The following is an 11,045-nucleotide window of genomic DNA, read 5'->3' as shown; positions in this document are numbered from 1 at the left end:
ACCAGCACCTAGCAAAAGGAAAACAGAAAGTCTTAAATTCAGAGATAAAAATCACAATCAAAATCACCAGCTATCTGAGCAAAATATGCAAGGAACTGTAAAAAGAACAGTTTGACTAAATAACAGAATGTCAAGGAATAACATGGCATGAGATGATACTGGAGCATTAGGAAAGTAGATCATGCAGGCCTTTGTAAGCCAAGAAAACATTTTAACTTCATCCTAAAGGAAAGATAAATCTGTTAAAGGGTTTTCATCTTTGATGTAGCATGACAAATTAGAAAACAAAACAAAACAGATCATATGGCTGCCAGTGGAAACTAGTTTGGAGGGACTTTCCATTTCCAGTTATGATAAAGTTGGTAACCAAGAAAACTTTCCAGTGGTTACCAGTGGGGAGACGGAAGGGGAGAGGGGAAATATAGGGTAGGGGATTAAGAGGTACAGACTATTAGGTACAAAATAAGCTACAATGATTTATTGTACAACACAGGGAATATAGTCAACATTTTATAATAACTATAAACGGAGTATAACCTTTAAAAATTGTGAATCACTATATTATACACCTGTAACATATAAAATTGTACAGCAACTATACTTCAATTTTTAAAACATTCTAGATAAAACATAAAGTCATCAAATGAGCTAGAAAGAATATATGCATCATTGAAGTCAAATCCACATGAAGTCAAGAACCCAGATAGATAAAGGGACATAGAAACAAACTTTTGGCCTGGGTTCAGCTAAACCTGAAGAACTTGAGCTTCGTTCTTCATTCTTTATGGGTACAGGCAAAATAAGACAGGGCAGGGCTTCCCTGGTGGCGCAGTGGTTGAGAGTCCGCCTTCCGATGCGGAGGACGTGGGTTCGTGCCCCGGTCCGGGAGGATCCCACATGCTGCGGAGCAGCTGGGCCCGTGAGCCATGGCCGCTGGGCCTGCGCGTCCGGCGCCTGTGCTCCGCAACGGGAAAGGCCGCAAAAGTGAGAGGCCCGCGTACCGCAAAAAAAAAAAAAAAAAAAAAAAAAGACAGGGCAAAACCAACCATAGTAAAGAAGATAACAAGAGACTCTACCCTCATGAAGCTGGTACTTAAACTCATCTCCTCCTAGTGCCTCTCTTGTTAAGGAAAACTGCCTCTTTCAACCATGGCACTGAGTGAAGGGGGAAAACACCCCTGTGAAATGTAACATAAGCTGACTTTCTCATGGATTTGCACATCAAATTCCCATGCCTGGGTAAAGCAAAATACCTTAAGTTGTGATTTTAGTTAAAATGATCCCACACAGGTAGTGCCTCTAGCTGCTAGAGAAGTAAAGCAAATCTGCATTGAAGTAAATTGCCTTTATCGTACACATCAAAAAATTCCCACAAAAAAAACATACAATGAAAATGCGCAGCTCACAGTAAAAGTATGATAAAAATAAATTACTAGACACTAAATAAAACAAGCCATCATGAATGAAGACAAGCCAAAATAACAAAGAGTTGTAACAGACTGGCAGATAATATAGAATAGTTGTTTACTATATTTAAGGTAATTAAAAAAAAACTTAAATATCAATGCAGGGAACAGGAAACTAAAATGACAGAAAAAATTAAAGTATCGGGCTTCCCTGGTGGCGCAGTGGTTGAGAGTCCGCCTGCCGATGCAGGGGACACGGGTTCGTGCCCCGATCCCGGAAGATCCCACATGCCGCGGAGCGGCTGGGCCCGCGAGCCATGGCCGCGGAGCCTGTGTGTCCGGAGCCTGTGCTCCGCAACGGGAGAGGCCACAGCAGTGAGAGGCCCGCGTACAGCAAAAAAAAAAAAAAAAAAAAAAAAAAAAATTAAAGTATCAAGTAACAATTCAATAAAGAAAGCAATAACTAATATTTAAAATAATCAATGGATGGTTGTTACAACAGCTTAGACAAAAATAAAGAATTTGTGAACTGGAAAATATATCAGAAAAAGAAATCTTCATTGTAACAAAAGAGGCAAATATATGGAAACCAAGAGAGATAACATACATGAGGGATAGAATAAGAAAGCCTAATATATATCAATCCAGACTCCCAGAAAATTAATAGGACAGAGGTTATATTTGAAGCAATAATTGTTGAGAATTTTCCAACTCTAATAGAAGACACCAATTCACAAATACTAAAAGTTTAATAATTTTCTAGTAGGATAAAAACAAGTCTATATTTAGGCCCTCATCTGAACACCAAACATAAAGATACATATTAAAATCATACAAAAATACACTTTTAAAAAGGATAATAGACTGAGAATTGACTTATCAATAGCAACACAATGGAAAGGAAATCATAATGAAATAAAATCTTCAATATGTTGAAAAAAATAACAATTAAGATATTTAACTAGATGCTTCTGGTAACTGCATATCAGCTTGTTGTAAGTCAATACTTCTTCCAGAAACAACTAGAAAGGCTAAACAAATACAAAGTAAAACCAAAATCTGTTTGAAGGTATCAAAGACCTACCCAGGCACCAAGGGATTGAGGGACCAAGCACAGGGAAGTGATCTTGACATCCACTGTCACTTTTCTCTCTGAGGTATTTGCTGACTTTAGATGATTAAAGACTGAGAAACTGAGCAGAGCTGTGAGTGGTCTTATAGGGCTGGGGAAAAATAGAGCTCAGGGCCAGAAGGGGGGGGGGGCTGATAAACACCTCAAATTGTCCGTTTGAACTCCCAAAGGACTACACTCTAAGAATAAGGGAAAATTAGAAATAAATACAAACCCTGAAGCCCAGCTTGGAAACAATTTTAATTTTTAATTAAACTGAAACAATCTGTTCCAACCTTAACTGGTTGACAGAAGCAAAGTAAATGATTTTTCTTAAAAAAAAACACAGATTAGCCATCAGAGAAATGCAAATTAAAACCACAATTTGATACTACTACATACCCATCAGAATATCAAAAATTAAAGAGACTGACAATTCCAAATGTTGGCAAGGATGTGAAACTGTCATGTGTTGTTGGTAAGAGTACAGACTGGTGCAAACACTTTGGAAAACTGTTCTGCAGAATCTATTAAATTTCAGAACATGCACATACTTTATTCCCAAATAATTCCACTCCTAGGTATATAGCTAACAGATCAGTATATGTACATAGAAGGATATATGTAGACATGTCACTTAGTATTATTTGGAATAGCCTCAATCTAGAACAATCCATATATCCATCCACCATAGAAAGGATAAGTAATTTCTAGTATATCCATACAGTGGAACACTGTAAACAATGAAAATGACCAAACTATTGCTACATACATGGATGAATCTCACCAACATAATATTATACAAAATAAGGTAGAAACCAAAGAATACATAGTATGTAAAATTATTTATATAAAGTTTGAAAGCAGGTGACACTAATCCATGGTGTTACGTATCGAGATAGAAGTTACCTCTGGGAAGGAGGGGGAGAGGAAGGTCATTAGGGAGCTCCAAACGTTCTCTGTCTTAATCTGAGTAGTGGTTACCCTGGAGTGTTCAGTTTGTGGTAATTCACCAAACTGAATACACATGAATTATTAATCATCTGCATGTATGTCATATTTTAATAAAAATTATTTTAAAAGGTTGTACACAGTGAAAATATCTTTCAAAAGTAAGGGCAAAATAAAGACATTTTCAGACAAATATAACAGCATAGAGCTTGTTAAAGCAGACTCATTAAAGTAAGTTCTAAACGATGTAATTTATGCAAAAAGTGATATCAAATAGAATGTCTGGGATACAAGAAGGAATAGTGAACAAATAAATTATTAATTGTACAGATAAAGGTAAATCAATGTCTATCGAGTCAATAATAATATCTGATTTGGCTTTAAAAAAATTAAAATAAAACATTAAACAATAGTATATAATTTGGGAGTAGGTTTAAATGAAATTGAAGTTTTCTGAATTCTTATACTGTTTGAAAAGCAAGTAGGACATTAATTTTAGTTTTTGAAAAGTTAACATTCATATAATAATTTCTAGCCTAGCCTCTTACAGAATAAAAATGGTGTAACACTTCCAAACTAGTAGAGGAAAATAGGAAAAAAGAATCAGTCCAAAGGAAAACTAGTGAGGAAAGGAAATAAAACATAGAAAGGACAGAACAAGTAGAAAGCATAAAATGATTTGGTTCCTACAAACCAAAATAATCACTATCACAACAAATATAAATAATTTAAATTCCCCAGTTTAAAAACAAAACAAAAATACAGATTAAATAATATAAAAATCAATCCTAGGTATAAACTCTATGAAAAAACTATTTAAAAGATAAGAACAAAGGATAAGGATGCAGAAAGGTTAAAAGTAAAAGAATCAAAATTATATTTTAGCCAAATAATAGCCAAAAGAAAACTGTTCAAAAACTATGTAAATATCAGGTTAAATGGACTTTGAGGCAAGGTATTCATAGAAATGTAGATGAAAACTTGACACAAATTATAAGTTAAACTCACCAAGAATTAACTATTTAAAAATTTTGGTCACTTAGAACAGTGTAAGATTTTTACACACATATTTATTTCCCTTGTTCTGTGAGTTTTTGTTCTATATGTGTTGAGGATACAATTTATATGTGCCTAAAAATTTGTAGATTAAGCAGATAATCAGTAAAGTATAAAATATTTGAATATAATAATAAGCTAATTTAATGAACACAACATAAATACAACATAAAACACTAAGCTACAAAACAGCAGGATATACATTTGTTTTGTCTAGCCTACATAGAACATTTACAAAAACAGACTGCAGACTGGACAATAAAACAAGACATATTTCTAAAAGGGACAAAGATTTTTCTCTGATATCAATAACATTAAGCTGGAAATATGGATAAAAAGGTGGCTAAGTAAACTCTGTATGTTTGGAACTTAAGAAATATACATCCAAATAAATCATATGTCTAGAGGAAATCACAATGAAAACTAGAAAGTATTTAGAACTCAATAGACACTATATTAAAACGTGTCATATGATTAAAGAAATACAGATGATTTTTACAGACTTAAAGCTTATATTAGAAAAGCAAAATGGTTAATATTTATTGAGTTAAGCATTCATCTTTGGAAATTAGAAAAATAAGAGCAAAATAAATCCCCCAAAATGGATAGGTAGAAGGAAGTAATAAAAGTAGATGTGGGAAACCAGTTAAAGATTAGTGAAATGTTCAATTGGAAGTAATCTCTTTAGTGACATTGGAGATGGAGAAAAGAAGACTAAATCGAGAAATAATATGAGGCAGGAAGGGGGGAGGGGATGAACTGAGAGATTGAGATTGACAGATATACACTACTATATATAAAACGGATAACTAATGAGAACATTCTATATAGCACAGGGAACTCTGCTCAATGCTCTGTGGTGATCTAAATGGAAGGAAATCTAAAAAAAGAGTGGATATATGTATATGTATAACTGATTCACTTTGTTGTACAGTAGAAACTAACACAACATTGTAAAGCAACTATACTCTAATGAAAAAAAAATAGAAATAGTATGAGGCAATAAAAAAATCTCTGCAAATCAAGTGATATAGAAGAGTGAGGAGAAGGGAGATTTTAAGGTGTATTCCCCACTCTGGGATTAATTAAAATTCTTTTCCAATGGGAATTGATGAACAACTTGGCCAAATATAGGAAATACATGTTGAATGCAAACATTACCAGTACTGTGCCATTCTACATATTGGGTCTTATTAATTCTCATGACCGCCCTTTGAGCTACACCTGTTAATATTCTCAGTTAAGCTGAGGCTTCAAATCTATTAACCAACTCAAAGCTAGCATATGTGTGTGTGTATATATATATATATGCACACACACATATTTATATATATATTAAAAATATATACATATATATATATAACTGAGATTTCAATTGGGTCTTGCATTTAAGAGTCCATATTTTTTCTAGATTCCATTTCAAACATGTTAATTTGAGTTGTCATAAAAACACCTAAGAAATCTCGACAAGTGAATATGATCTGACTATTCCAAAAAAATAGTCAAATATAGGATGAAGATATATTTCAAATGAGCAACTTCATCAACATGTTACTGAGTTGCATCTGTGATTTTTTTTCTCATAATTCACTTTATTTTTCATGATGAAATAGGTGTGTTTCCTTTCCCAACAATTACTTTAATGCACATAAAAAGCAGGGATTTATGAAATGCAATACTTCACAACCTATAAACTCTGGTTTCAATGTGCTCTGCTTGTTGATTTATGAATGACTTGTAGAATTTATTACAACTTTAAGGAGCTAAAATGAATAATCAAATCAAAATCCAGTGTCCTTAAAAGTCCACTCAAAAAAAAAGAAAAGTTAGCAGTCTTCCAACATATAGATTAGATTGCTTTACCTCGGGTAACACAAGGCTCAACAGAGAGCAGTCTCTACCTTTTAACAAAATAATCTTGAAAGAGAAACCTTATCAGAGGAGGAAGACAGTAATTATTCAAGGGAATTTCCAATAAATAATAATTTTACATAAATACTGTTTTTTTCATGAAACATTTCATGCCTGTCTAATCATACACAATGAAGAAACAAATAGAAATGCATTATTTTACCATGTTAATTTCTGACAGCAAAATTGCTCAATGAATCCTAAAGAATAAGTAACCATTCATGGATGCTTCTCCCTTGTGAAACTAAAAAAATATTAGAGTAAAATTGAATATGCAAAAGAGTTCAGGAGAAAGATAATTTTTAAAAACTCATTTATAGAAAAATAAGATAATTTTTCAGGATATAGAAGGTAATGTTAAAGACATAGAAATTCCACTTTTTACACTCAGCTCTCAAATATTCAGGGATTAAAAACAAAGCTAGTTGCAGTTCAAGATGGTGATGCAGGAGGACCCTGAACTTAACTCATCCCAGGGACATACAGAATCTATAGCTACATATGAAACAATTACCTCTGAAAAAATACTAATACTAGCTGATCAACTCCTACACATCAGTAAACAAGAAAATAACCCCCACTGAAGTGGTAGGAGAGGCTGAGACACATTTTTTTTTTTTTAGTTGAAATCGGTTGGTCAAGATGACAGAGTAGGAAGGCCCTGAGCTCGCCTCCTCCCATGGGGACAACCAAATTGCAAATATTTATAGAGTGACTATTGATGAGAATGACCTGAAGACTAGCAGAAAACATCTACAACTAAAGATATAGAGAGGGAACCACAATGGGTCAGATAGGATGGGTAGAGACTTGGTATAGTCAAGACCCATACCCCTGAGTAGGCAACCTACAAATGGGTGAATAATCACAATTGCAGAGGATCTCCCCAAGTAGTGAGGAGTCAAATATCACTTTGGACTACCCAGCCTGGGGTTCCTGTACCAAGAAGGACACCCAGAACATTTGGTTTTGAAGGCCAGTGGGACTTAATTTCAGGAGAGCCCCAGCACTGTAGAAAACCAGGACTCTGCTCTTAAAAAAGTCACACACAAAATCTCACATGCTCCAAGACTGAGGGCAGAAGAAATAATTTGAAAACTGCCTGGCTCAGACTCACTTCCTGATCTTGGAGGGTATTCTGGAGAGGCACAAGGCAACTAGGACTCATGCTCAGAACATAGATGCAGGCAGCAGCAATTTTAGGCAATGCATTCTACCATGTTGGTAAACACCATTTTGTAGTCCTCCCTCTAGCTTATTAGTACTGCAGTCCAGCCCTTCCAGTCAGTAGGCACCAGCCAGTAAGAAACAGTCCTTGGAACCCCGAAGCCAAGCAGCTAACTACATGGATACACAACTCTCCCAACCAGAAGACAGGCTTCCATAGACCTCCACTGAGCACCCCAGTCTCCTGAGACACAACACCATACAACAGAGGGCCATGGACCTGACCCCACCAACCAGCAGGCCAATACCAGCTCCAGGAGCCCCAGAGCCCCAAAGCCCCAAAGCCAGAAACACTGGGCCATAGATCTGCCCACCAACATGTGTACACCAGTCCTGGGACTGGTGGTGGTACTGGGACCACCAGAGCCCCAGAGCCAGCCACCCTGGGATTTGACCCCACCCACCAGTGGGCCAAGACTAGCCCAGGATCCAACCTCACACACCAGCTGGCTCACAATCTTGGGCCCCAGAGTGAAAGAACCCAGGACCCAGCTTCACCCACCAGTGAGCAGGCAATAGTCCTAGGATCTGGTCTCAGCCAACAGTGGGTGGGCTCCCTGGTACATTCCCTACCCACTAGCAGGAGACCCTAGCTACAGCACACCCTGGGGCCTTCAGCCGGCCATGTCAAGCACCAGTTCCACCACCCAGTGGGCCAGCACAAGCCCAGGCACTGGCCTACCCACCAGTAGACAACACCAGCTCTGGGACCCCTGGCCCTGCAGCCAGCTATCCTGTAACCTAGTCTTGTATATCAGTGGGCTGGCACCAGGACTGGGACTACATGGGTCATGCAGCCAGACAACAGGACTCAGCCCCACCCACCATTGGTTGGAACCTCCACACTAGGCAGAGCCTGGCAACCAACCAGGCCAGGAGTCAGCCATGCCTATTAGCAAGCCCACAGCAGTCAGCTCTACTGTAACAGAAAGGCCCATGCAGTCCACATAGAGGATACTCCTAGAGCGTATAGCTCTGGTTAGCAGAGGAGAGTGTGCTGCTGGGCTCCATAAGACATCTCCTACATAAGACCACTTTTGCAACATCAGGCAATGTAACCAATCTACTAATTTCATAGAAATAAAACCACTGAATTAGGCAAAATAAAACAAAGGAATGTGATCCAGATGAAGCAATAAGATAAAACACCAGAAGAAGAACTAAGTGAAGTGGAGATAAGCAATCTACCCAATAAAGAGTTCAAGATAAGATTACAAAGATGCTCAAAGAACTGGGGAGAAGAACGGCTGAATACTGTGGGAAGTTTAACAAATGGTTAGAAACTATAAAGATGAACCAAACAGCACTGAAACAATACAGTAACTGAAATTAAAAATATACTAGAAGGAATAAAGTGTAGATTAGATAAGAAAGAGGAATGGATGAGTGAACCGGAAGCAGAGCAGTGGAACTCACACAAGCCTAAGAGAAAAAAAAGCTAGCCAAATTGAACAATACATTAAAAAATCATACACTTTGATGAAGTGGATTTATCATAGGGATGCAAGAATGGTTCAGTATCTACAAATCAACTAATGATACATCACATTAACACATTGAAAAAAAATATCAAGTGATCATGTTTATCCCCAAAAATGCAGAAAAAGCTTTTGACAATATTTAACATCCATTTATGATAAAACTTCTCAACAATGTGGGTATAGAGGGAACATAATATTAAAAAGGCCATATATGAAAACCTATTGCCAACATTATACTCAATGGTGAAAAGCTGAAACCATTTTCTCTAAGTTCAAGAACAAGACAAGAACACCCACTCTTGCCATGTTTATTCAAGATAGTATTGGAGAGTTCATGTGGGACTCCGGAGCCAACCAGGAGGCTCTGCGGGACCTCGTCCGACTGAGTAGCCGAGACACTGCCCGCACCCCGTTGCCGCGTCCGGGCGATTCATGTGCCGCCCAGGGGAGCGAGCTCGGATCATCTTGTGGTGCGGCCACTCCTCGGGGCCAGGAGCAGGGAAGCCGAGCACGAGAAACCCCCGGACCAGAGCTCAGCCTCTTCCCGCCGACCAAATCATCATGACCCACTTCAACAAGGACCCTTCCTATAGGCTCTCGGCCGAAGTCAAGAACAAGATTGATTCCAAGCATGATCATCAAGCAGAAGAAGATCTTTGCAATTGGATAGAAGAGGTGACTGGCATGAGCATTGGCACCAACTTTCAGCTGGGCTTAAAAGATGGCATAATCCTCTGCGAACTCATAAACAAGCTACAGCCAGGCTCAGTGAAGAAGGTCAATGAGTTCTCATTAAACTGGCCTCAGTTGGAGAATATTGGCAACTTTATCAAAGCTATTCAGGCTTATGGTATGAAGCCACATGACATATTTGAAGCAAATGATCTTTTTGAGAATGGAAACATGACCCAGGTTCAGTCTACGCTGGTGGCCCTAGCAGGTCTGGCTAAAACAAAAGGATTCCATACAACAATTGACATTAGAGTTAAGTATGCAGAAAAACAAACAAGACGTTTTGATGAAGGAAAATTAAAAGCTGGCCAAAGTGTAATTGGTTTGCAGATGGGAACCAACAAATGCATCAGCCAAGCAGGTATGACAGCCTATGGGACTAGGAGGCATCTTTATGATTCCAAAATGCAAACTGACAAACCTTTTGATCAGACCATGATTAGTCTGCAGATGGGCACCAACAAAGGAGCCAGCCAGGCAGGGATGTTAGCACTGGGTACCCAAAGAGACATCTATGATCAGAAACTAACATTACAACCCGTGGACAACTTGAAAATTTCTCTACAGATGGGTAACCAACAAATTCGCTTCCCAGAAAAGAATGAGTGTGTATGGGCTTGGGCGGCAAGTATATGACCCCAAGTACCGTGCTGCTCCCACAGAACCTGTCATTCACAATGGAAGCCAAGGAACTGGAACAAATGGGTCGGAAATCAGTGACAGTGATTATCAGGCAGAATACCCAGATGAATATCATGGCAAGTACCAAGATGACCAAGTACCCCAGAGGTTACTAATATAGAGACCAAGGCATTGATTGTTAGATTCACAGAGGAGCTCAGTATTTAGCCCATTGTTTTTATTCAGTGAAAACCAAGCTAGCCTTGAGTAATTTTTACCTTGTCTTCCTAAAACACTATTATGCTTATTGTACCTAAAGGAAATACTGCCTTACATACATTCCTTTCTCCTTTTTCTGCCCCTTCCCTAAATAATTGCCTTTTAGTGCTGTAACAGTTAAATGCTACAGCATAACCAATAATTCTCGTATGAAGTAAAAAGGAATATGAAAGGGGAGTGCTCTTGTACAGTCAATTCTTTTATTAAAGATCTATGCATTTTTACAATCCTCTACTTCAATTGGTATTTTCAAACAATAGGAACCTTCTT

The 11,045-nt window shown here is 37.9% G+C and overlaps 1 pseudogene across 1 annotated transcript; it reads left to right on the top strand.

Annotated features, from left to right (window-relative positions):
• The first annotated feature begins 9,560 nt into the window (after positions 1-9,560).
• LOC309808937 (calponin-3-like) lies at positions 9,561-10,699 on the top strand (annotated as a pseudogene). Its single transcript has one exon. The product of its transcript is annotated as a calponin-3-like (transcript).
• Positions 10,700-11,045: the final 346 nt, after the last annotated feature.

This window comes from Mesoplodon mirus (assembly GCF_964341445.2).
Source record: "Mesoplodon mirus genome assembly, chromosome: 7".
Classification (NCBI taxonomy): Eukaryota; Metazoa; Chordata; class Mammalia; order Artiodactyla; family Ziphiidae; genus Mesoplodon; species Mesoplodon mirus.
This window is presented reverse-complemented; position numbering and strand designations above follow the sequence as displayed.